Source organism: Lissotriton helveticus, chromosome 1_1, assembly GCF_964261635.1.
Source record: "Lissotriton helveticus chromosome 1_1, aLisHel1.1, whole genome shotgun sequence".
Classification (NCBI taxonomy): Eukaryota; Metazoa; Chordata; class Amphibia; order Caudata; family Salamandridae; genus Lissotriton; species Lissotriton helveticus.
In genome coordinates, this window is record NC_136057.1 from 86,527,937 (window position 1) to 86,554,850 (window position 26,914).

At 42.9% G+C, this 26,914-nt stretch overlaps 2 protein-coding genes and 1 pseudogene across 2 annotated transcripts in view; 1 reads left to right on the top strand and 2 right to left on the bottom strand.

Moving 5' to 3' along the window:
- LOC144753669 (uncharacterized) overlaps positions 1–16,729 on the top strand; it is a 248,402-nt gene extending 231,673 nt beyond the window's left edge. The window contains exons 4-6 of the transcript XR_013594538.1: positions 15,870–15,984; positions 16,116–16,250; positions 16,693–16,729. The gene's annotated coding sequence lies outside the window, so the exon portion shown is untranslated. The remainder of the gene's footprint in view (positions 1–15,869; positions 15,985–16,115; positions 16,251–16,692) is intronic.
- Positions 1–23,415, bottom strand: part of LOC144754117 (uncharacterized) — a 72,779-nt gene extending 49,364 nt beyond the window's left edge. The window contains exons 1-2 of the mRNA XM_078641720.1: positions 23,232–23,415; positions 12,715–12,828 (exon numbers count right to left, since the gene is read on the bottom strand). The gene's annotated coding sequence lies outside the window, so the exon portion shown is untranslated. The remainder of the gene's footprint in view (positions 1–12,714; positions 12,829–23,231) is intronic.
- On the bottom strand, positions 1–26,014 carry LOC144758827 (uncharacterized; annotated as a pseudogene).
- Positions 26,015–26,914: the final 900 nt, after the last annotated feature.

Here is a 26,914-nt window from a genome sequence, read left to right on the forward strand (position 1 = left end):
TTCAAATAAATGTGTTGTTTTATTACATATCAAAAAACATACATTTCTTATTAATAAGTAAAATCTAGTCATCATTGTGTACATTTCATAACAGCATGATTGTTCTTGCTGTATCATAATCTAGTTCATGTTATTGTTAAAGTAAATCCTGGTACACACCTCTGTAGTGTGGTTTTTAAAGGCTCTTGGATGTCCATACGTGGATGATGTTTGGTTATGTATCATTAATGCAGATTCATAAAGTATTGGGTTTCAAATGCATTATGCCACTAATGGCTGTAAAAACCACTTGTTCCTAAATATAAATTGTCCAGGTTAGAACTTGTTGCTGTTAACGTAAAACTAAAGTGGGTTTGACCCTGGAGCAAACCCCTGTAGTGTGTTATGTATAAGGATGGGCGTGCTGAAGTGCCGTCTTCTTGCTGTTCCTCGCTGGGTGGGTGGTGACGGTAGTGATGATGATGGTCGGCAGCAGGAAGAACTTCCTGGACTCAGCACTTTGTTGAAATGAACTTGGTGGAAAGCATTCGTTTCTACTATCTTTGACTACTGAAGATGTATCCTTTCTTCTGAAGTACATATTATATCGGTGAACTCCTTCCTCTATGCAAGGCTGGGCTATGAGAACACTGTATATTTGGCAGCTCCAGCAACACAAGAGCACCTTACAGATGATTCAGAATGCTACAATCCATCTTATTTGTGGTCTGAGGACGCCCCAACTACATCACAAAGTTTCACTGTTGGCTAACGAGGCAGCACATACTTTTTATGTCCATTCATTCACTGACAGTTTATAAAACAACGGGTTCGTTCTGCTTGTTATGTTATGTTAAATGGTTTTATAAAGCGCGCAGCTGCCCCAACAACGGGCGTACCAGTGCTAAAATGTCACTGCCATAAGCAAGCCAAGAACACCGAGGAGGCAATTATGCAGGGAAGAGAGAGTTTTGACGGCTTTACGGAAGAGAGAATGTTTTTAAATGTTTCTAATATGTGCAGGGAGGGAGTTCCAAAGCTTAACCGAGGAACAACCACTAGATGCTGGTCCTTGAAGCGCAGCTGACGGGTAGGTCTATAGGACACCATAAGGCTAGCCAGAATAGCAGGAGATTGGAGAATCATGATTCTGTGGGCAATACAGAGAGCCTCGGATGCATTTCTCCACTATCAATATCTGTTAAATCTCCCTGAAACTTAAGTGCACCCTGCCCAGAGTCGTCAGATAATGCCACCACCAGCTGTGTGTCATCCGTTTAAAATACCACAGCTAATCTTCTGCTCCTGGCCACTGCTCCCAGAGGATGGATATAGATGTTAAAAAGGGTTGGGCTTAAAGCTAGTAAATGCAAACCTGAATATCATTTGTTTCAAAACTCAGTATCTTTTGTGTTCCTTTACTTATGAATCCAGATTTCTTTTCCAATGCCAAGGATCAAGAAATGTAAAGCAGTGGGTTGATATTTCTGAATTCCAAGAGCTGTATTCTTTACTGCTCAAGATTCAATCTTTACCTAATCGTCAAGCTTTCAGAAACCTATTAAGAACTAAACTTTTCAACTGCTTTCTTTCTGATCAATAATTTTGGCATCATGCACGGATTTTGTCCTTTCACCAGTTATGATTTGGTTGAATGATTTTCTGTAAATAAGAAAGGTCTAAAATATGTTCATATACAATTAATCTTACTGTGAATCATTTACATTCAGCGGTGAGCCAGCAAATTTCCCAAGGGTCCAGCTTGATATTGGACACCTGTTGGGAAGTCCCACTAGGGTGGGTTCATTTACAGATGCATGTGATGAGTGAAATGAGCATCATTTGCCCCGCGTCAGAGCTTCGGATGTAAATGGTGTGCGCTGCAAGCATGATCTCTCGCAGTTACAGGTCACAATTTCCTACTTTTACTTTTTCTGCCTTTGAACGTTGTTCTCTAGCAGCTGTCATTGAACCAGTTGTTGCACAAAGGGACCAAACACCAAAATCAGCTAGAAATAATCTCTACTCTGTGCTTGTTAAACTTGTTCAAGTGTGTTGTGTTTATAGGTTTTACCATTAATCCCTGTAGTTTGCTGAAAATCCTTCCCACAACTACTTCCAAATCCACTGCAATGGTATGGTTTCTCTCCTGTATGTGTTTGCTGATGTCTTCGTAGAATTGATAATCGACTAAAGCTCTTCGTGCTTTCAGTGCACTTGAAAAGCTTTTCCCCGAGTTGTGTTCGCTGATGGTTTTTTAATGTCGAATGGTCACTAAAACTACTTCCACATTCAATGCAATTATATGGGCTTTCCCCAATATGTGTTTGCTGATGTCTTAGTAGGTTTTCTAATCGACTAAAGCTCTTCACACATTCACTACATTTGAATGGCTTTTACCCAGTGTGTGTTCGCTGATGTGTTTGGAGATGTGATAACTGACTGAAGCTCTTCACACATTCACTGCACTTGAACGGTTTTTCCCCTGTGTGCGTTCGATGATGTCTCTTGAGATGTGAGGAATCAGTAAAACTATTTCCACATTCACTGCACTTGTATGGTTTTTCCCCAGTGTGTGTTCACTGGTGGCTCCGGAGGGTTGATAAATGACTGAATTTCTTCACACATTCAGTGCAATGGTATGGTTTTTCCCCTGTGTGTGTTCGCTGATGGCTCCAGAGGGTTGATAACTGACTGAATTTCTTCACACATTCGTTGCAATGGTATGGTTTTTCCCCAGTGTGTGTCCGATTATGTTTCTGTAGGTCTAGTAACCGACTGAAGCTCTTCACACATTCACTGCACTGGAATGGTTTTTCCACCGTGTGTGTTCGCTGATGACTCCTGAGATTTGAGGAATAACTAAAACTACTTCCACATTCACTGCAATGGTATGGTTTTTCCCCAGTATGTGTTCGCTGATGTGATTGAAGATGTGATAACCGACTGAAGCTCTTCACACATTCACTGCACTGGAATGGTTTTTTCCCTGTGTGTGTTCGCTGATGAATCCTGAGATTTGAGGAATCACTAAAACTACTTCCACATTCATTGCAACGGTATGCTTTTTCCCTAGTGTGTGTTCACTGATGTCTTTGGAGTTGTGATAACCGACTGAAGCTCTTCACACATTCAGTGCAATGGTACGGTTTTTCCGCCATGTGTGTTCGCTGATGATCTTTTAGGAGTGCTAACTGACTAAAGTTCTTCACACATTCATTGCAATTGCACGTTGCTTCTCCTGTGTGTGTTTGCTGATGGCTCTTTAGTAGTGATGACAAACTAAAGCTCTTGCTGCATATGTATGAAGTGTCTCTGGGTCGGGTTTATATTTGTCTCCATCCCATGACTGCGTGTCCTGAGGAGCTAACATGGTTGATAAAGCCCTTGTCTTATTCTCACATTCCCTGCTTGTGTGTGGTATTTTGGATGCTTGATTTGAGATTTCACAATGAAATGCAAAACTCACCAAGTACATTTATTATAATTGTGGCAAGTAAAGCTTATTTTAGGTGGTTTTGCATGTTTGCGGGTAAAGATTAGTCTTCAGTCTGTTGTAGATCAGAGACCCTCTCTTTCCTTTACTCTTCAGTTGTCTGGCTCCACTCCATTGTGATTTTCTCTTGCTCCTGTGGTTTGGCTAGAAAGAGATTACAATACACCTATAACACTGAATGGTAGTCTGCCCTCATTACAGGAAGCAGAGCAATGCTCTATCCACCTCATACCGAACACATGATCAAAGCTGGTGGTGGAGGCCTGTTTATTCAGGAGGTAGTTTGTCGGTGTTGTTGCCTTAATTTTCTAGAGGTCATTTCTTAGTCCTGTTGCGTGCACAGCTCAGACTCTTAGATCCACTGAATTGCTCTGGACTGCTTCTTCCAGGATCTATCAGTTTATGTTCAGGTTCCTCAGTCTCTGACTGTGCAGATCTTTTCCTGAATATTGGAGCTCATTTTTATTAACCGCTTTTTTTCAGATTTGCACGATTACTGTAATTATTCACGATCATTTGTGCATTCAAGGCCGGTTTCCTATAGGATGTAAAGAGATTTAAAATCACTAAATGGAAATGTAAGAGAATGTGCATACACAATATTTAACTAGTTGTAAAATACATCATTCTTTACCATTTTTGAAAGTTACCAAGGACTATTTCACCATACACAGATATTTAACTAAATCTTCCTTTGAACATTTCACTCTTATCTACTTCAGAAAAGGAGGTGATTTTCCAGTGTTCACAGAGTAACTTAGCACAGAAAGAGCACTCACGGAGCGCCCTCTTGCTAGAGGAACCGCTTTTGGAAGATGCACATGGCCAAGATTTCATTTAAAAAAGAAGGGATTGTGGAAAAAGAGATGGATCAGGATGTGCTTCTGTCACTTCAGTTTCAGGAACTGCATAACAACAGTAACCCTTTCAAGAACTATATGACAAAGATAACTCTTCATGAAGTATATAATAAAGGTAACGCTTCAAGAAGTATATAATAAAGGTAACGCTCCTGGTAGTATATAATAAAGGTAACACTCCTGGTAGTATATAATAAAGGTATCGCTTCAGGAAGGATATAATAAAGGTAACGCTTTAGGAAGTATATAATAATGGTAATGCTTCAGGAAGTATATAAGAAATGTAGCTCCATTCACACTCTTCTTGACAATACTTTCCAGTTCACACTGTAGCAGCTGAAGTTCCAACTCCTGTCTTTACTTTTCTGTTTGTTAAGTTATCTTTGTCACATTCCTAGGGATTGCTCAAGCATTTGTTGGAAGATTGCAGCATTTATTATAGAGATCCCATCACAACCTGTAATATACCTGCGATATCTCTGCTGAGAATACAGGTCTGCGTTTTGTCTTTTTCTCCCTTACCATGGTTTCTGACAATGTTTTAAGTTTGGTGCCAGTATGCTTCTCTGTCGGTGGATGGAGCATTGGTAAAGTCGGACAAGATGTCCGTTGCTTGAGGGTGAGTGCAGCATTTACACAACTCCACATTTCTTACATTCAGCTTTACCTTATCCCTGTTCATCATCTACCATAATCCCTTATGTCTGTGTACTCGCTCAGCAGGGTTCATTGACAGCTAAAGCAGGGGTCGATGCACACAGCAGACATAAGGTAATGGTCTGATAGTCAAACGCCATGGTTGGCAGTACAAGGATCTTAGGCATCTTTAGAGAAGCTCGCCCAGACCATACAAACGGAGGATGTGCACAGGTAGATACTTATGAGGTACAAACAGGGGAGGCGAACATGTAGGTACATGCTCCTTTATTAGGGTCTGTTTCAGGGCTTTACTGGACTGGGTATTGGTGTGCACTGTCTCTTATTTCTGATGCTGATAAAGGCACTTACTGCATGGATGTTACCACTTTGACCCTTTACAAGAGGGGAGCAGAGCCTTAGAATGCACAACACCGGGAGACCTCCTGCCCTGAGGGGAAGGTGAGGGTCCGGGTGTCAGACAATATAGGCAAGGGACATAAAAGGATCCTAAGAAACACAGCCGCAGAGAGGCAAAATCGTCAACCCAGATGGAGAAGAGCCGGGTCTTCCACTGTTTCCGGATCAGTAAGTGCTATTGAATCTTTCTTAGGTTAGAAGGCATAGATTTCCATCGGGTCAGATCTAAGACATGGAAGGAGCAACCTCTCATTCTGGCTCTGCTATGATGAGGGATGTGGGTCAGGTTTAGATTGGCGAAGCTCTGTGTTCTGGACGGCATGTAAAACTTCATCTAGGCAGGTAGGCTGGGTACTCCCTGGGTCTCTGTTTTTTGGAGTTAAGTTTTAAACAGTTGTCATGCATCCATCTGGCCACCAAAGTTTTTAGATTTGGCACAAAAGCCAGTCGACTACTGGCAGGGAAATAATTAGCTGAGTGTTATCAGCTTACAACACTAGTGAGATATTCCAAAAGATATTTAGAAAGTGGATGGTGCGCACAACCGTTCACTTTGTAAGAAGAGTAAGAAAAGTTAACAGAAAATATTCTTCTTTTTACGCGGGTGCACCGTGGGGTGACTTTTCCTTCCTGGAACGTCTTAAATTCAACTCTACTTTTGTGCTTCCATAGAACCTGGTCGCATCCCCCTTTGGGGCACTCTTTAGTATAGTTCTGATTAAATTTCAATACAAAAGTTCCATTGATAACAATTACTGAATGTATTCATTCATGTTAAGCAATATATCCTTTGCTTTCTAATATATTCATTGTAGTTGCAGACATTAAATTATATATTCATCATTCCCTTGTCGTAATCTCCAATGCCTTTCGAGCATCTCCTGCTCTTCATCAGGGAGAACTTCCTGGAATTCAAACAATATGTGCTTACTGATACTCAGAAGACCAATGGTAAAAACAGGGCTCGACAAATCCGAAAAATGGTACTAGTCCTGCAGGTCTAGTACCATGGAAAATCCCCTCGACCTGACTGCAACCCACTTGACCTCCGTCTCTGAAAACGGAGCAAAAGTGACAAGATAACAAGATTTAAAGGCATCTTTATTGCTCATTCCCCTTATGAGCAATAAAAGTGCCTTTAAATCATGTTATCTTTTCACTTTTGCTCTGTTTTCAAAGACAGAGGACAAAAGTTAGTTTGACTTCCTACTCGCCAGAAAGGGCGAGTAGGACCTAAAAATAGCTCGTCCTGATCCATTCTCCCTCGCAAATGTGAGCGGGCGAGTGGATTTGTGGAGCCCTGAAAAACCATATCAAGCTTTTAGTGGGTGATTAAGTGTTATCTTGTTTGTAATGACAAAAAAAGTGCAGCAGCGTGAACTGATGTGATGGACAAAGTTAATGGTGAAAATAATCAGTGAAAATAATCAATGTGAGCCCTAGGTGTAAATACATGCATATACTCACTAGGTTAATGTTGAAAGGCTGATGCTTTGCAACTAGATTCTGTAAAAAAAAGTGTCACTAGTAAGCGTGGGTCTGATGTCCTCTATTATGCATCTTTAAACTACCAATTGTCAATTGCCCCAAGTCCGCTATGAGCTTTCACATCTGTCTATAAAGTTAGATGAAAAAAAACCTATGCCGTGCTGATGGCGCTAAACGCGTTAAAACTTTCTCTCTCGCTCTATTTTAAAGAGCACTTAGACTGTCAAACGGTGCGTGAGTCACCTACTCCTGCGGTATGGTCTCAGTCCCGCCCGGTGTCCGGACGCTGTGTGTGTTCATCTGCCGGTGTGTGATCGTTAGTGCTCTACAAGCAGTGTCACGTGTTTTTAAAAAAGTGAACAGTGGAAAATGGACTGGAGTTATGTATGTGAAGATGGCGGACATCTTGGAATGTGGAAAGTAGCTCAATCTCTAACTGTCAAAACGGACATATACAATAAACGGACCTCTAAAATATTAGTATGAAAATACACGTGCAAGTACAAGTATAATACAAGTGTTAAAAGTGTACAGTTGAAGTTTATTTGTCAAAATCCATAGCCATCGCCCCTAACGGAGCAGAAATATGGGGCAGAACTGAATTGGGTGCTCTGCAGAAAGTGGAGGATAAGTTTGTTAAAAATGCTGCTTCCAGTTACTCTGGCTTGCTCGAACCTGATTGGCCACAAAGAACTCGACCTCCCTTTTATTATTGACACAATCAAACTGGCCCCTCTCCACCTATGGTAGGGTATCTGGAAAAGGGACTCGGTTATGTTGAATCAAGCTGTAATAAAAGATATTTTCAGCCTTGACCAAGCCATTAGTATTCCTTGGCTAGCATATGTCAAGAAGTCTTTCACAGATTTGGGCCTAGCTTTTCTGTACACAACACCCTCTAAATGCTTATCATTCTCTAAAACTGAGTTAAGAGAGGCTTTTGTTAATAAATGTGAGTTAGAAAGATGGCAATGTAATCAAAGTAAAGTCACAGCTATATTCTACCAGACACTTCCTAGGGTGCCCACAGGACAGGATTAATTTCTCTACTTTGTCTCTTATAACATGCATCAATATCATTTAACAAGGATGAGATTTAATTTTAAGAACATGAACTAAATAATCTATTGATATGTCCTTGTGATGGCTTGTCTACTCAAACAATGTCTCATATTTTATTCTTCTGTTGTTTTTATAAAATGTAAAGAAAGAAATTCCTTCTCCCAATGTTAACAAAACTGAGTCTATTTTCTTACTCTTCAGCCCTTACAGTAATTCATTCCCTGGAAACCCCATTCATCTCTTTTATGACTGCAAATTTGTTATACTCAGTCATTCGGACTAGGAAAAGTTAATTAGAGAGGGGGGTTGTTTTATTTGATCATTTTCATTAGCCTGTCGTTAATTGCCCAATTACTGATAATGAATTGATGTAAGGCATCGTTACCAGGGGTTTCAATTTTGCTCTTGCTGTGCAGCACGGTGCAACTAAAATGGGCCTGCGTAAAGAAGGCTTCCCTGAAAATAGGACACACAATGCCAAGGGAAACACTCACACCACAAGCCAGAAACAGGAACCGTCCATGCTCAAGATACGGACACAAACAGCCAGGGTAGTAGATAACTCAATTAGGAAGGGGCACTGTTAGATTTGGGTTAATGTATAAAAAGGGCCCGCTCTTAGGAGTCCAGAACACCAGAGAACAACTGTTGCCTGTACTACCTAAATCACCATAAAACACTGGTTACAGTTCCAGAGTGACCCTTTATCAGATCAACATAACACAGTTGTCCTCTGTTCATTCCTAGAACTTACCGTGATGGAAACATCAGACATGGAATAAGCCTCAAACACACCAGGAAGATTGCAACAGAAAAATCACATGTGGTCCCAGGATCTAATACTTAAAGCAACAAGTCAGATGCACACACTCAAACACAAATAAATGCACAGCTGAGAGCATGCACTCCGGCCATGGAGTATGTCAGAGCAGCCGGTTAGTTGCACTCATCAGGTAAAGCCCAAACAATGTATTTGCAGTAAGCTTTACTCTAGATAACATACACAACACACCTGGACCACCTCAGAATGTGACATCCAGTTGGTATTAATGGTCCCTTCTATAAGAGTGGAATAAAGTATCTGAACACAATTTTTATGACCCACTGTACCAGAATTTCCTGCCCAAAGGGGGGCAAGCTTCACTTTATTGCACCAGGCGTACAGAATAAAACATGCCATGAACCTAACGCAAAGTGAATTCCAGCACGAAGCTGTCGGAGATGTGGCAGCTATTCCTGGCCATTATTGTTTAATTAATTTAAACTGTTCCTGACTGCCAAGCCTCGCTGTTCTACTTTTTGATAACCCGAACCTGCTTCCACGCAGCAATGGTTACAACATTCCACATTATCTGTAGTTAAGGAACATCTAAACTTCCTTTCTGATGACATGGATTTACAAAATTTCTTCTTGGGTCTTAGGTCACCACATTCTTACAGATTCATACACTCCACTTACAATGAACTGTGGAAAACTTCTCAGCAGGACCCTGCTGAACACTTAAGACAAATTGACAGGATTAATTTGGAAAATGCATTGGTTGTTGTGGACAATGGCATGACGGCATTGTCAAATCACATATATTCTTTGAAAAAATATTGTATCATATGCATTCTATGTTACGTTTCATGACAAGTGTCTCAAAAAGATGGAAGCTAACCATTCTACACAGGCTGGCTTTGTGATACACGACAGTCAGGTATGCTATGTACCATCTTAACCATCTGGTATCCTAGTAAGTTTAGGGGGGTCAGATGGGGCACTGTGAGCTAGTTAGGAACCAGGCCCAAAATGCCTGATGATTCGTGTGAACCAAATTACCATATTCTGACATTTATGTTGCCCAGAATACACAGTCCTACTATATTCGTATGAACAGTATAACATTCCCAGGGGTATGACACAGTCAAAGAGGGAATTGGATTTCAAGTCAGTACAAAAATGAAAGAACATTCTTTCAAGCCAAAAGGGATAACTTGCTACAGGGGTCACAGTGAGTGGCAATTCAGTAAAGAACTATCAGGTGACAGACGTGTCTCAGCAGCACCCATTATACCGAGTGTGTTGACTTGGGTAATAGCTCCCTGTTGGATTCAATCTAGCAGCAATCACCATTTTCAAAGGGGACACAGACGTTCAAATAACATTGGGTCTCTGTCCGTAGCTAGCCTCCAAGGGAGGAAGGTCATTACCCTGACACAGGTGCTGACAGGACTATAGTTGGGAGGAAGTATCCAGAGCATGAGGAGATTCTCTCTAGTGCCGGTTGGCACAGGCTGGCTATCCAGTGGGGATGACATGGAGTGCCCAATTGCCCGAGATGGGGTAGAAATTAATGGCACGTCTACCAATGATGTGATTGACCCTGGTTAAGTACCATGAACAGAAGCCTTCTCATGGATACATCTACGGTTGCTTGGACAGACAGATCAAGCTTACTCCTTATTGATGTTGAAGAATGCTTTGCTGTTGGGGACGTGGGTGGAGATTCTGTCTTCGAGCGCTTTTTTTCATCATTTTTCTGATGAGTTGGTGGTGGACTGTGGTGGCGGCTCTGAAGTTGTTGGGGGCTTCTGTGGATTTGGTATTCCTCCAGTCCTTTTCAAGCTGGCAGCAGGTGCGTCTGCACTCTTGAAGTTCGGTGATAAACCATCTAGCTTTCTTGGGGTGGGTGTTGTTGTTTTTCTTGAGGGGGGATAGGGTGTTGTTATCAGTGATCCATCTGTGCAGGGTTCGGGCTGTGGCATTGGGGACGTCATTTTCCGCAACGGTAGGTGCCATGACACCTGTGGTCATAGAACGACCAACAGAAAGTGTGTTTCTACAGCACCACTGCCCTGGATGATGCTTGTTGTTGCTCTGAGGCCAGCTGAGCTGGAAGTGGCCAGTGGTTTGTGGTGGCTCACTGGTTTGAAGCCACCTCCAGGAAGGAGGTGCCTCATGAAGAAGTTACAGAGCTTGCTTCCAGTCAGATGTTGCTCCTTTTCTGGCTGAGCGGTTCAAAGATCAGGTGACTCAGAGGTGCTCTAGGTCACCTTCCTCCTGATTGGCATTTGAGTGATAAAGTCACAGAGCTCAAATTGACTGAAAAAAAGGAAGCTGGATTTCACTGAGCTCAGAGGAAAACTGCTCCTACAATGAAAGGGATTTCAAGATCCCCCACCTACTTCCAGTATCAGGTAGGGGAGCCATAGCAATAGAAATGGTCAGGTTGTCAGGCACATCAGAGACACAGCACAACCAGCAAGTAACAACAAACAGCCAGCCAGACAGACACATACCTGTCCTCCCCACCCTCAGCCAGCAGTATTCCCCTTAGGTGTGCAAGTGAACACTGATCAATAATCTACTGCCATCACAGCCAGTCACATCATAGCATTGTTAGAAGGGGATCTATCCACTCTCAATGTGATTGGGGTACACTTTGGCCATTTTTAGTCTCTTGGTAAAGAGTATGGATCACAGAAGACTGGATGGGTATTCCACGTAGTATTCAAGACATCAAATAATTAATCAGAGAGTATACAACGGTTGCTATCTGAAGAAGGTGACCTTCACACGGACCGAATCCCGTTTGGGGAAAACCCCAATTTTCTTTTTTCGCCTCAGATGTTCACAAACTAAATGAGGTTCTCATTGGGTCAGAGATTGAAGAATTCAGCGTCGTCAAACTTTTTGGAAGAATTAAAGTGACCTAGCCGACTTATGTCTTTCTAGGTTAACAACAGAGTGAATTATCAAAAGTCAGCAGGTGAGGGATGAAAAATCAGATTTCCCTCCCTTTCAGTAGCATTAGATACAATTATATATTGTTAGCATGATGTACCTATATATCCTTTCATATATTATATAATGTATATTTACTCGTGTATTTTCTTTAGTGATATTAGGAGCATCGTACTGTTTCCCCTTTGTTATTAACGAGTTAGGCCGAAAATCATGCAGACGCCATTTTGTTGGCCATGTCCTATCCTAAGCTGTAGTCACGTTTTATTTCTATTCTGCTGACAGGATCTCATTATTTGAGTTGCAGAGAGCAGCTGAAAGGTAGACTGTCTTTTCCCTTCCCCAAGGACTCAAGGTCACATCTGGCTTTGAATGTGATAAGCGCATTCCGAAAGGCTCTGTGCCTCCACTCCCGGGCGCCAGGACAAAAGGGAGTCACCCCTCTGACCTTACTATAAGAATAGAGGTATTCTGAACCAATCCTGTATGCCATATATGGTCCTTCCTTGAGGCCCCCTGGGCCAGCTTGTACTTTTCCATGTACAGTGACTTCATGTGTTGATCTGAAAGTATATATGTTCTGTTTTGACTATAAGCCAGCAGTCTTCTCTGCGCACCCGAGGTGTGAGGGTCAGAGAGGTTCCTCTACAGAGTATTTTTGTTTAATAAATGATTGAACTTTCTTCACTGCCAACTGACTGATTATTTGGTAATTGGTATTGGGGGCTAGTGGTAAATATAGCTCTATAGGTTATTTATTTATGGTACTTCACAGTCCCAAAGTAAAATACAGATATAATTCTGTGTAACAGAAAGACTGGAAATTGCAATGAATCTAGTCCATCGTGTGTGTTTTATCTAGTTCTGAGATTACCCTCCTCAAAAGCCTTACGAACCCCAAACTTACTCAGCACATCACTAGACCCACCCACACCATCAAACACTTCCTGGCCCCTCTCTTCTCCACACTAAACAACATCAGAGTCTACAGACAAAGGCCTATCACCCGAACTGACAGCACCCTTTTGAGTTTCCAGCTCACCAACCTGGATCACAGGAGAACCACCACCTCTGGACAGGATTGCTGATGCAGGAAGAACATCCCAGAGAACGACTGGGCTTCTGCACTCTCCATACGCCTCTCAAAGCATACCAGGAACCTAGTGGAAGACATCAAAAACATCAATGAATGGATACCACCTGCACCAATACCCTGACTGACCCCCCCCCCCCCCCACCCCCAGCACAGAAAAAAAATCAAGATCACAAAAGCAAGCCAGCTGGTACACAGAAGAACTCAGGGTGGTGATGCAGCACTGTAAGCAACTGGAAAGTAAGTGGAGAATGATCCAAGATACCGCAGAAAATGACGTCTTCTAATCTGCCCTGACATGCTTCCACCAGCGTGTCTGAAATGCCAATTGAACAGCTCACACCCAATGCATTGAAGCCAGCAACAACAGCACCAAATAAATCTTCTCCATAATCAGAAAATTCACAGTGCTACAGCCACCAGCAGCACCATCTCCCCTTACAGGACCCATTGCAACAATCTCTAACTTATTTTGGAAGGCGATCACATCCACGTACGGAAACTTCAACCTTTAACCTGACTTCAGCAACCTCGCAGCCAGTCTTCCAATCTCACTCACCTAATGAATGGACCTTGACCATGTGGAACGGCATCACCACAAATGAGACTGACGCAACCATGAAGACCACCCACTGTGGGGCCCCCTGACACCCATGCCCCCACCACACTTTCAACAAAGGTCTAACCACCATCAGTGAAGTCCTCACTCCCATCCTGGATGACTCCATCATTGCGGTCCTCTTCCCAGAAACCTAGAAGCAGGCAGCAGTCACTGCCCTGCTGAGGAAACCCTCTGCATATCTCACCAAACTCTCCAGCTACTGACTGATCACCCTCCTACCATACATGGCCAAAGTCCTAGAAAAAAACCATCAAGAAGTGTCTGACCAGCTACCTCAGCAACCACCAGCTCCTCCAGGCCACCCAGTCTGGATGCAGGCCCAACCAGAGCACGGAAGCAGCACTCATTAAACCTACCTACGCCATTTGCATGAACTTAGACAGAGGAGAGAGTAAGGCAGTCATTCTATCGTACCTCTTGGTGGTGTGTCACATGGTACCACATTCAATCCTGATCAGGCTCCTTCACAAGTTTGAGATTCAAGGCCCTGCATGTGACTGATCTGCTCCTTCCAGATAAAAAGAACTCAGACAGTCAACCGGACATCATACTCTTTGGAAACTGGAAATCTCATCTGCAGAGTACCTCAAGGATCACTCCTCAGCAGAACACTTTTAATTCAACACTTAAATAACCCCACCGGCCAACGCCATCCATACCCACTACATCAATATCCTCTCCTTCACTGACAACACACAACTAATACTGTCCCTCTCGGGCAAAATCCAGAACACAAGGAACAAGTTCACTGCCTGCATGAAGGAAGTAGCCACGAGGATGAAGTTTAACTGTCTCAGACGCAACACTGACAAGACTGAAGTGTTGATCTTTGGAAACATCACCTGTCCATGGGACTCCACCATCCAACCTACGGCCTACTCTCACCTCTAGCTCTTGCGCCATCAACCCAAGGATCATCATTAACAAAAAGGTGGACATGTTCGCCCAGGTTAATGCCGTCACTGCTTCCACACCCTCAAGAACAAATGGCTCCTGAGAATCACCATAAGGCAGTCATCCACACACTCATCACCAGTAGTTTGGACTACGGGAACTCTCTCTATGCAGGAATCATCAAACAGCTCACCAGAAGGCAGCAACCATCCAAAACACAGCAGCCAGACGTATCCTCAACCTCCCACTCAGAACACATATAACAGCTCCCTGGCTCCAGATAAATAAGTGCTCACAGTTAAAACTCCTCACCCACACATTCAAGACACTACCCAACAAATTCCTGCCTACATGAACAACTGCATCTCCTTCCATCAACCCCCTATGCAACTCCGTTCACCCAGACTCATACTCAGACACATCTCATGCATACACACAAACAGACCCAGAGGCCAACTCTTCTCATACATCACTCATAAAGCGTAGAACGACTTCTCTCAACACATCAGAGCCTCCTCCTCACTTCTTGAGCTAAGCAATAAGCTGAAGACATGGCTCTTCAAAAACATGTCTAGAGTTGGAACAGATTGAGGTGCAAAATTGGTGCAGCTTACATTTTTTTTCAATGTATTTATTATTAGGAATTTGTTAGACCCAGCGGTTTCTGGCTAATATGCATCTAAGCCAGGCAGAATCCACTGTTGTAGATAGGTTGAGTATGAAACACTTGTCTCATAACCTACGCTCACCCTTGGATAGCTTGACACAGAGCAGTCAGGCTTATCCTCCGGGTCAAAGTGTAAAGTGTTGGTACAACCCTCAACCTCGCAACACCCTGTGGATTCTACAAAAAGACTCCACATGGTATGTATACAACACTGGGCTTTGTATTGCACACACACTGAAATCAAAATGACATACACATAGCGTATATACTTTACAGTTCAAACTCTTCCATTAGCAGCAGAACGGCATTAACCTACATATAATTGTCCTAACATATATATAATTGTCCTGGGTGTTTGCTTGCACCATTATCCCTTCAGCCTTGTAAGCAACATACACAAAATACAAGCAATCCCTTCCACATCAAAAGCAACAGAAACATATATCCAGGCTGTTAAGAGGTATTTCACTTTTCCGCTAACACATTTGCATAAACAACAACATTCCCATTATCGCGTACTCCGTATACTTGTAATGGTCAAGAAATCACAGGTTCTCCCTACACCTTGTGACTTAGCAGCTCAGCCACTCAAACTACACCAGCCAACGATACACATTGCCCCTACTGTTGACATGTTAATTACATTAAGGGACCACCTAAAGCGGAAGGAAACAGTTACGTATTTTCATCCATGCAGATTAGGTCCTCAGGCACCCAGTGGCACCTTCACAAGTGCAGGATCACTATCCTCCCCACTGGAAAAATTCTGCAACACCAGAAGCTGGCATGCTCCCAATTTGGAGATTACACTATGGGCTGTGTACAATCGTGATATGCTCTTGTGCTCAGTTGTATCGCCCTTTAATACAATTGCACCCTCCTATTGTTGACCAAAGGAACCTTAGTACGTTTTCTTATCTTTCAGGTGACCTTTACAGGTTCTTGCATATTACCGCCTTCTGACTGTAGTGACTTACGACCCCCCTGACGTCCTTGGACACATACGTGGATTATTTGACTCCTACAGCGATTTTTCTCTGGTGAGGCTTTGTACTCTGTGTCCTATATCATCTCTACCAGTTGTCACTTAACAGCCTTTGATAAATTGTGCATGAGTTAATATGGTACGAGTTTTTGATAATACAAATTTCCTTTGTTTCTAACTCTAAAGAGCACTATCTCTGTTCTATTGGATTTCGTTCAAACTATATTTCCATGTACAACGCTGGTCAAGCTATACCATAATGGACGTCGCTATTTTTACCCGATCCTAGGACCTATACAGGTTTCAGCTCACTTGATCTTGGTAAGGCTTTTTGTTAAAAACGTATTGCAAAAAGTGTTTGGATAATCTGTGGGTAAAGCTCTTCCTTTTCTTAACGTTATTGGTCTAGTCTTTTTCTTCTACTCTGCTCCTTTGTTCACATCCCCACTGTCTTCCTTTTTTTACCAAGTCTTTTCTCTTTAAAAATTTTGCCACCCCCCCATTCTTTCTCCCCCCTCTCTTTTAAAAAAAAAAACTGGTAGATCTATGTGACCATGCTACTTGACTGTAGGATATTAATTCAAATGATGGTTGTATCGTATTTTTAGTGTTTATATGTACTGTTCATTGTTCATTTGAGGTGCCATCTCCCCTTATAACTGTTGTGCTAATTGTCTTTTAATGTTGTAAATCATGTTCTGTATTTTTTTATATGTCTGTATGTATTATTAATATATGTATATATTTTCACATTTGGTTTCAGCCCTGACGAAGCCCCCAAGGCTGGGGATCGAAACGCGTTGGCTGTTTTTGTGCACCTTGCAAAAAGAAAAAAACGAATAAAAAGAAAAATATTTTTATACACCACCTTTCGCTTCTGCAAATTACTTTGACTTTGGTGCTGCCTCCATGTGTCTCTATACAATTTGGAAAATGATTTCGCCTCTGGCAGAGGTGGGAGCTACAGTTACTCCAGGGAGCAAGTCGTGGGTGCACACAAGGCACAAGGAGACCTTTCAGTCACGCCATCCTTAACAACGTAGTACCTTGTGGCGTGATGTCAGGCACTGCCGTCCTCCCAATCTGGAGGTCAGATACAGTCTATGCTGCCAGCTTGGCTATCGCAGGCTCTGCAAACTTCTCTCAACACTGTTCAGAAACCATACGCTAAGGAATACTAACTAGCAGTGGTTTCCGGCTGAAAGCTCGAGCCTCTCGGCCTCATTAAACGTCCCCAGCACTCGTCAAACTTGTCACGCTATAGCCACCCCAGGTGTGCCACTGAACTTTACCAGCTCACTCTTTAGCACAGTCTGATGACTGCACACGTCGGGAGGGTCCTTGTCCCAGCCGACGATCATGTTTACGCATCACCCTGTGCGGTCCTTATGATCTTGTGGAAACGGGGAGATCTTTTCTGTCCCTGGGAACTCATGGACAGGAGGCCAGTCAACCAGCCCTTGGAGAGTGCTTGGGGACCTGGGCTACAACAGTTGCCAATTAGATGCAGGCCAGCAACATCCAGGCAAAATTCACCAAGTGATAGTCCCCTTCCTAAAGGATAACAGGCCCCAGGCCACCAGTAGTCTGCAGATAATCCAGTTGCAGCCCCCTTGCCCCAATAGTTCTTCTTGTTGATGTCCCAGCATCGAACCAGTGTAGTATGTTTCCAATCCCCAAAGCGTTTCTAACTCCTAAAGGCAGAGCCCCAGTGGTTGCACCCACAATGACCTATGAAGATGAGATCAGCTCAAAAGGCCACCTTTGAAATGCACGGGCCCTCTCTAAATGTTGTCATGTCTGACATCCTACCCTGGGAGGCTTGATCAGTATCTTTAGTGGGGCCACAACCCTGCCACTTGGAATGCAGATGCCATTTCCACCCCCTCTTAACCAACACAGGAAGGCCCCTCAGAGTGAGAGGTCTACAGTATACCTTGAGCCCTTAGTTTATGGCTTTCTTATCAGAAATGCACAGATATAGCCATCCCCCCAGCAGCCAGCTGTGAATTGGAGACAGGTGGATAGGCATACAGACATTCCTACTTTCCCAAAATGGTATTTCCACCGTCAAAATGTCGAATTCACTCACACCACCGGAGCAGAACTCATCGATATCAAACACTATACTGACACTCTTCTGCATGCAGGAAATCCTGCTCAATGGTCTTTCCACAGATCCCTCAGGCCAATCCAATACGAGGAGCAGGCCCTACTGTGCCAAACACACTACTGTGTGCCATTCACTATCAGTGTATGTAGCAGGCACACGCACATACCCTTTTTTTTTTTTTTTTTGCAGAGTTTTTATATAGCGCGAACTAGAACCGAACCGAATCAGTTATCAGAGCGCTTTACATAGCACCAGTTTCGTTACATGAGGACACACTTTCATTTTTTTTTAGGCACGGGGAGATTAAGTGAATTGCCCAGAATCACAGGGGTTTTTTGGCGTTGTTACTGAGACTCGAACCCAGATTCCGAGGTCGAGCGCCTTAGCCGTTAGGCCAACCCCTTCCCTTTACCGACACCGCACACTGTCCCCATAGAGTACTCAGATATAGCAAGAGACATGCAGAACCTTGGAAAGCGTTTTCTTAAATGTCAAGCCTAGTAACAGTAACCTACACACACAGGCCCCGTCATGGCAAATCTGTGGCACATTTGAAGAACTACCTCCGTGGGTGGCATAACCAGTTCTGCAGGCCCACGGAGAAGGTGTTGAGTTACATGCCCTAGGTATAAGTCTCACCTCTAGACAATGGACTAACAACAAACTCAAATTAGCCAATCATGTATACACCAATCACCAGTATGTATATGACAAGCACATCACTTTGGCACTAAATGGCAGTGTAAAAAGCGATAAAAGTCCTTAGGCTATTACATAGATCAGTGGAAAACCAGGAGGGACAAAAGCAAAAAAAGAATTTGAGGGAAAGCACCCTAGAAAGGGCCACCTCCAACAGAATGTATTAGGATTGGTATGTTTGGTACAAAGGTAACACAGATCTGTGCAGTATGTGCATAAACACATTTATAAAGGAGGACGGTTGGAGCCTGGGACCTCCTAACTATCTCACTTGAGCTGAGATTGGTAACCCGAAAATACATTGATCCCTCCCGTTGGTTCATTACACCGTTCGGTGCTTGGGATTAAATCCCAGATCCAAAGCTATAAAGTTGGTTCAAGTATTGGTACCACTAAACAGCACATTATACCTATAACACTTGAAGACTCACATTCACGTCACACTTAAATCACATTTTTAGCTCCTAAAATATAATTCAACTTTTGGCAATTTATGAATTTATGAATTTATTGAATTTATGTATTTATGAATATTGTTCATTAGATTTTTTTTTCTGGCCATCTTTTAGAACTCTTGTTCGCTCTCGTGCAAATTTCTTTCTTTCACATTTTGGCCAATATGTATTAATTTCTTTTCTCCACCCTTCGTGTGTTTTCTCTCTGTATCCCTCTTATTTCTCTTCTCTGGCCTCTTTTTGCTTTTTCTGCTCACTCATCTTGTTCTCCCCTTCCTGCTGAAGTGACAACTAGAGCAGAATGACTTCAAGAGTCTCTTGGAATCCTTCATGTAGGCTTCATATCCTAGCACAATCCTCATCAACACACTGTTGATGAGAGAGTGAAGCAACCCCTTGTAGCATTGTCAAACAAGTAGCCCTGGTTGCTTGTGGGCAGTCACATATTTGAAAAAGCTGCCAAATTCTTCCAAACTATGGGGAAGAACTATAACTTCACATGTGACTTTGCTCAGACATCTACAGTGTGCTGAGTAGTTACTGACTATTCTGCACAGAGCAGACAATCTTACAGCAAGTGATCATAAAGATTTCAGTACAGAGAGGAGAGGCCAAGAAGAGTGACTGACAACTCGCCAACATCTGCATAAGCCAACCTATGCCGCTGGAAACTATTGCAATTACTAAGGTTTTACCTAGACTGAGATATGAAAACAGAGGCAAAGGGGCAACAGGGGAGCCTTGACGTTCAGCTGCCAGGTGGACATGCTTCTGACACAGGGGTACAGGAGGGCAAGTCAACAATCTAACAGCGAGAGCCGAGCAAAGAGTGTGCACAGATTTATCATATAGCGCTAAGATGCAGTGCAATTTAATACATTTTTTCACAGTGCAGAGGGATGCAGTAGAGTGGCACAAATTCCTTAGTACAGTAAGATGCACTATAGTGACACAGATTCCTTATAATGCTGTAAAGTGCAGTGTGCATCGATCTGCATAGCTGCCAAGGTTTTGGATGTCTATGTGTGACATTTTCATAATTTCAGTGTAATTATGAGTGACATTTCAGTGACAATGAGTGACACTTTCTCGCAAGCAAAATCAAGCAATGAAGACGAGGGAAACATATAAATATCAGAAATGATACCCATTTGAGCAACAAGAAACTCCAAGATCTTAAAACTGCTCTAAAGCACCAGACATGGAGGTAGTAATCTAGTGCCCTTGTAACGTAAGAGGCGACCACACAACATCATCATCCATGAACAGTGAGTTACATCATAAATGCTGGTCTCCTTAGTGAGCACCCACTCTGAAATGCAGCTGCCTGATCGCGCCACTCTGCCATTAATGCGTCTGACACACATTCAGGGTGGCTGCTACTTACTTGTTCAACACTTTGCAGCAGGCGCCGTGACTGTGTCTGCAACTGCCCTCCTAATATTACCAAATGTTTGTCCCCGATGTAGCTCGATTGGTCAGTGTGTATTTGTATGTATGTATTTTAATGCTTATTAAGCGCAGCTGTCACCCAGCGGGTATCCTGGCGCTGAGATCAGTTCCACCATCTGGTCTACAATTTAATCTGCTCTAGGTAAGAGATAGGTTTTAAGGTCCCTTTTAAATAAAATCAAATTTTGTCTGCTCCTCAGTGTTAAAGGTAGAGTGTTCCACATTGTGGCGGCCGTAAAACTGAAGGCGCGGCCGCCCATTCTCACTCTGTTTATTCTTGGGATTTTCACTAAGAAAGCTGAGGCGGATCTCAGAGGTCTGGCAGCCTGATACCACGAAAAGAGGTTTTGCAGTGGTATTGGTCCTTGACCATGCAGAGCTCCAAAAATCAGGCATAGAGCCTTATAGGAGATCCTCTGCTGGACCGGTAACCAATGTAATACTGCCAGAGCTCCGGCAGAAGAGGCCGAGCGAGGCAAGGACAGAGCTAGTTTAGCCGCCATATTTTGGACCCTTTGTAATTTAAGGATCAAGACCTTTGGGGCTCCTAGAAGTAGTGCGTTGCAGTAGTCTAACCTACTGAGAATGGTACTACGCACTACTTCTACTCTGGCTTCCCGCGGGAGAAGCGGCAGTATCTTCCGTAGAGCACAGAGCAGACCCATACATGTCCCAACAGTCCTATTCACCGAGACCTCCAATTGCAGGTTCGATTCAAACATGACTCCCAGATTGCGGGCCGAGTCTGCCGCCTCCACCGAGCCTGGAATGGAAATAGGCCAAAAGTCTTCCGGCAATGGGCGAGGGAGTCGGTCTGAAGAGCAGTGCAATATCTCCGTCTTTGCGCCATTGAATTGGAGTGAATTGGCTTGCAACCACTCTGCTGTGGCCGACATACACTGTATGTATTTACATATGGAACAATGTAAGGAACAATGTAAGTCTATCAGCCAGGAATTTCACATATATATTTTGATGTCAAGGTATAATAATGTTATTTGTCTGTTAGATAATCTTTTCATAGGAAATCTCTATCTGGGTTATGCAGGACTGTAATATCTGGACCATACATGGTTTGAGTCACTATTCCCATATTGGCATGTTTTAAAAAACCTGTGAGTGGTAATGTATAAAATGATTCGACATGGTGTCAAAGTCGATGCCTCTCGATATGGCAACACACAGTGCACATAAACGTATGTGAGAAGAAGGAGTTAAAATTTAAAATAATAGTAACATTACTTTGGCTAGGGCAAAACTGCTTTCTTAAAAAAGAAATCTATCGTAGAAGTTCGTGAAACAAAAAACAATGACCGTAATATGCATTTTTTCCTAGGAAGCACGGCTCCATAAAATATACAGGATCTAAGTTTTTCATACCATAAAACTTGTAAAACTTGTCAAAATTCGATTCCGAATAACTTAACCAGGTGCTCCAGTAAAAAATCGGCTCCAGTTCCCCAAATCAGTTCTCCGTTTTTTGCAGCCTGCACACATTTTACTTACAAAGTGTACACTTGTTACTTACCATGTCAGGCTTGGTTTCCTTTTCAGATATAACCATTCATGGCAGGAGCCAGGCTCCTTAGGCCCCGAGCAACTGACTCCCGCGGGCAACAATCATTTCTGTTTGGCGCCCACCTCCTCAGTCCACTGCAGGATAGTCCGCTCTCGGTTGGCGGCCTGGTGAGTGTGACACGTCTGTCCAGTGCTGGCAGCCCCTGGCTGCTGCACAGCTGGGTGACGCTCAGGCACAGAGTGCGCTAGAGAGAGACTCGGACCCCAGGCTCGGCAATTTCGGATTTGCAGCTGGTGGCGGCCATATGACAGGGCTACAGTGCGGGCGGCCAGGTTGATGCAAGCAGCAGCGCTGCTTAAAGAGAGCCATGATTATGATTGTGGCCTGGTCTGTGCACAAACCCAGCAGCTCAAAATCTCGTCGGCAACAGGAGATGACGTCACCCCGCAGCGACACGGCCGGGCGGCCAGATTTATTACAACCTGACCAGCAGAGTGGCGCCGGGGATTAAGATACATTGTAGCAGAACAGTGAGCTGCCTGCCAGCGGCCCGTAGTTTAACTGCGGGCACACCAAGCCAGCACGAGCTGTGTGTGCAGGCCAGGGGCGACGTGCTGATAGCTGCCACACACTTCAGTTTAAGGCAGCACTTCAGCAGACACATAATGTGGAATGCATCATATGCGTGACAACGCATTTCAGTGCGGTGATGCGGACCACCACACTGAAATGCGTTAGTGTCACACCTGATGCGTGATACTTGGCAGGACTGGATCTGTCACTGTCCATTAAGATGCAGTGCAGCGTACACAGATTCCTCATAGTGCAGTAAGATGCAGTGTACAGATTCCTCATAGTGTAGTAAGATGCAGTGCAGTGTGAACATATTTCTCACAGTGCATTCAGATTCAGTGCAGTGCACAGATCCCCTCTTTTACACAAATGATGACCATAAACACCCCAAATGTCCCTGGATAGAAGAGCCTTGCTCCTGAAGGAGATTTCCTCCAGGATTATTCAGTCTATTTCTACAAACACAGTACAAGGTGCTGACAATCTCCTACCTAAGCAGAAACCAGTGCAGACATTTCCAGGCTCTCTCCTCCTCCTATGGCTGGGGTGGGGCAGGTGCAGATTTGGAATCTGGGGTAGGAGGGGGGTCTATGAGGGTCTGAAGATGTAGATAGCTGCACAGACAGACAGAGTGTCCTTCCTCCTCTGCAGCAGGCTGGACACAGAGGGAGAGGCAGGAAATGATGTCAACATCTGCTGCTTGTACTGTCTCTGCCACTGCTGACCTGGAACAGGAACACCTTCTCCATTTCATGCAATGTGCTCAGTGAATTCATCTCAGCAGGCGAGGCCCGCCCTCTGCTGGCCACTTAAAGAACCATCACATCTAGTCTTCAGGAGTGAATATACACAAACAAGCATTTTGTGGCAGGAAATGCCTGGGTTTTTAAAGGTCTCAGAAAGTATTTACAGTTTCACTTCACATGAGCATCTTCAAAACACTGATGCAGAGGTCTAAAGAGTATTTATAGAAAGTTTTCAACTATAAGTGACAGTTTATAGGTCATTAAATATATGAGAATATGTGATAGTGGTGCAATTAAACTGGACAGCTTATTAATTTTTCATTTTATTTTTTTAACGCTTTATTTATCACGTTTTTCAGATGCACATCATGGTACATAGCAAAGTAAATAGAGAAATATACCATGCAATTTCATACACAAGACCAAATACAGTGTGGCCTTAAGTCATATGTCAAAGCGAAAATTTAAAGAACTGATTTTTTCTAATCTCCCTGTGTTTTTGGGTTATTCCTTATCATAATTGCCAAGGTTTCAGATTGCTATGAGTGACATTTCAATGACGATGAGTGACACTTTCTGGCCAGCATAATTAAGCGAAGAAGAAGAGGAGAGCATATAAATATCAGAAATTACACCCATCTGAGCAATAAGAAACGAAAACGTTAAGTGCTGTATAGCACCAGAAATGGAAGGGCACTAACCTAGTGCCCTTGTGCAGTCAGAGGCACAGCACTACTGTTAACTGCTGCAACTATTTAAAATATCTAAAACACGCCTAAAACCATTCATAAGCAATAGCTGTGTCACCTATAGTTTCACCATTAATTTTCGCCATGCGTGCCATGGTTTAAAGCTGTTTCTGTGATATCGACTGTTGAAGCTAAATCTGTTTGTCTATATCTGTATTACACATGCAGAACAAACAGTGTAACTCATAAGGATTCATGCTGACTGCTGTGATTTCTCAGTCGAATCAGGAGGCACGCTGGACGTGAGAGGAGCTCTTTGAACTGGTGGATGTCACCAGCTTCAAAGTACTAGAGTTGCCAGGTGACAGCAACAGTTCCAGGGGCCCAGGCAGGTAGGAAATTGAACTAGGGACATGTTGCCTCGGATACCTGTTGAGGGGACGGGCCAGTGTTCTATGGGCAAAAAAAGACGGGGAGCTCAACACAACGTTACACCCGCAGAAAAGCAATTAGTCATTCCAGCTTTCACCAGCCTTAGTACACCCACTGGGCCCTAGGCTTTTTGCTGGCAATTGAGGCAAAGGAGGAACATCACTGGCCAGGCGGATCTTTCTGTCCCACGCGGGACCCGGGTCTAGTCTTGTAGGATGTGAGAGGCCCGACACAGATTTCCGCTGCCTTACCCTTCATAATTATAGTCAGCTAGCAGTAGTCTAGGTCACAGCCTGGCAGGCTGCTGTATTTCAAAACACACTCACTGATAATTCACAGAATCAAAATAAAAAGCATTCATTATAGCTGAGATTCTGACTGCCATATGAGCCGGCGCTGTAGTTATTGGGTTTGTGAGGAGCACGCCGTTGTATTCTAGGTCATTAATGTTACTCAATCGGTGCTGTGATTAATAAGGATAGTCACTCCTTTGTGAAAAATTTGAATTATGATGGGTATGCTAGCCCATCTAATCACGCACTGTGCACTTGGTGCTCCGCACCTTAATCTCTCATGTTACTATTCACTGTAGTCATCAGTCTTTTTTATTGGTATCATGAGGTTTTTTAATTCACCTTATATTATTTTTATACCATCGTTTTTGATACATTCAATATTAGAACAGTGTGTATTTGTTTGCAACTGTTACATATCTGATGCAATCATTATTATACTGATGTACATTCCAACAATACATTATTGTATAAACATAAAAACATTTTCAATAAACCCAATGCATTTCGGCACCTTGGTGGTGCCTTCATCAGGGGTCAATCTGCAAAAAATAAAAATGTTCAAAATGTAAATGATCATGTGTGATTGCCCATGGGAGTTTACATTAGTGTATTTTCATGTGATTCATACCTGTATGAAATTACCTTCCAAAAAGAGATGTGAACACGTCAATGTCACAATGACCGCTATTTTTTCTGTCAATAAAGAAAACAGTGTGGTTCATTTGTAACCGTTCTACCATAAACGAAAGATAACTACTCGATATAATTGCTCACTGCCAAATATCCAGTCGTCAACGTACCTTATTGTGATTTCTCAAACTTATACCACTGCAAAAACAAATATTACACGCTTGGTTAATGCTTGCTATATTGCTATAAACCTAAGCAATGCTGTTTGACTCTGTACATACCTAATTCTCTTTTCTTCAGTCTTATCTGAAAAAATACCAAAGAGATTTATGTCAATGGCTCCGCCGTGCGCAATACGTCTTACTGGCCTCGAACTTGAAATAATCACCAATATCCGTACCTGTATTCCAATCATTTGCTCTTTACTAGATGAACCGTTCCGCAAGCTCGAACGCTGCCGGTCTCTAAAGCAAGCCGCCATCAATGCTCTTATTATTGAACCCATCCGGGTATTACGAAATAAACATAGGACTAGAACCATAGATGCGTCATCTAGAGACTATTTACGGGCGCCATCTTAGTATGGTGATTTATTCCGGTAAAATTCCCGTATTACTCTACCTTCACCCATACTAGTATCCGCAAACACATAGACACTACCGAATCCTTTTTAACGCTATGCCTCAGTTAATCCCTACAGTATTTCTGGAACGTGCAACTTTGTTATTCTATTAGTGTCTATATGGGATAGTGTTGGTTTTTTTAATGACTCTCGCTAATCGTAGATACCTCCACTGTCATGTTTAATTACTACCGAAATGTCAGATGTCATATATAGTGTAATATACTGTGTTGAAATGTGTCACAGTTCCATTTTATGAGCAATGTCGTTTTTTGAACCATGTTTAGTTGCAATCAAAAAAACATCATGTAGTGTAAATATTCGAATATCACATTATACTTGGTATTATGTACTGTTATAAAAAAATCACAATAATGTTTTCCAAAAGTACATATCTATGACAACATGTGGTATCGTTAACATTTCAATCATTAATTCTGTCCTATTGTCTATTTGCTCATAACCCTACCAAATACCGGCATCTAAGGTGTTCCCTGGATTAAGCTTAGTGATCACTGCTGAGTGCCCTTGTTGTTATAAGCTTGTTTTTGTTTTAAATCTAGATTTTGGATATTCACAAGTAACATGATAGATCGTATTTGTCATTAAGCCCGTTGGGGTGCATCGCATTCAAGTACTTGATCCAATATAGTTCTCGTTGCAACAATTTTTGGTGATTGTCAATCCCTGATTTGATGGGTACTTGTTCAATTATAAAGAAACGTAGCTGGGAAATCGTATGATTTGCTTCTCTCCAAT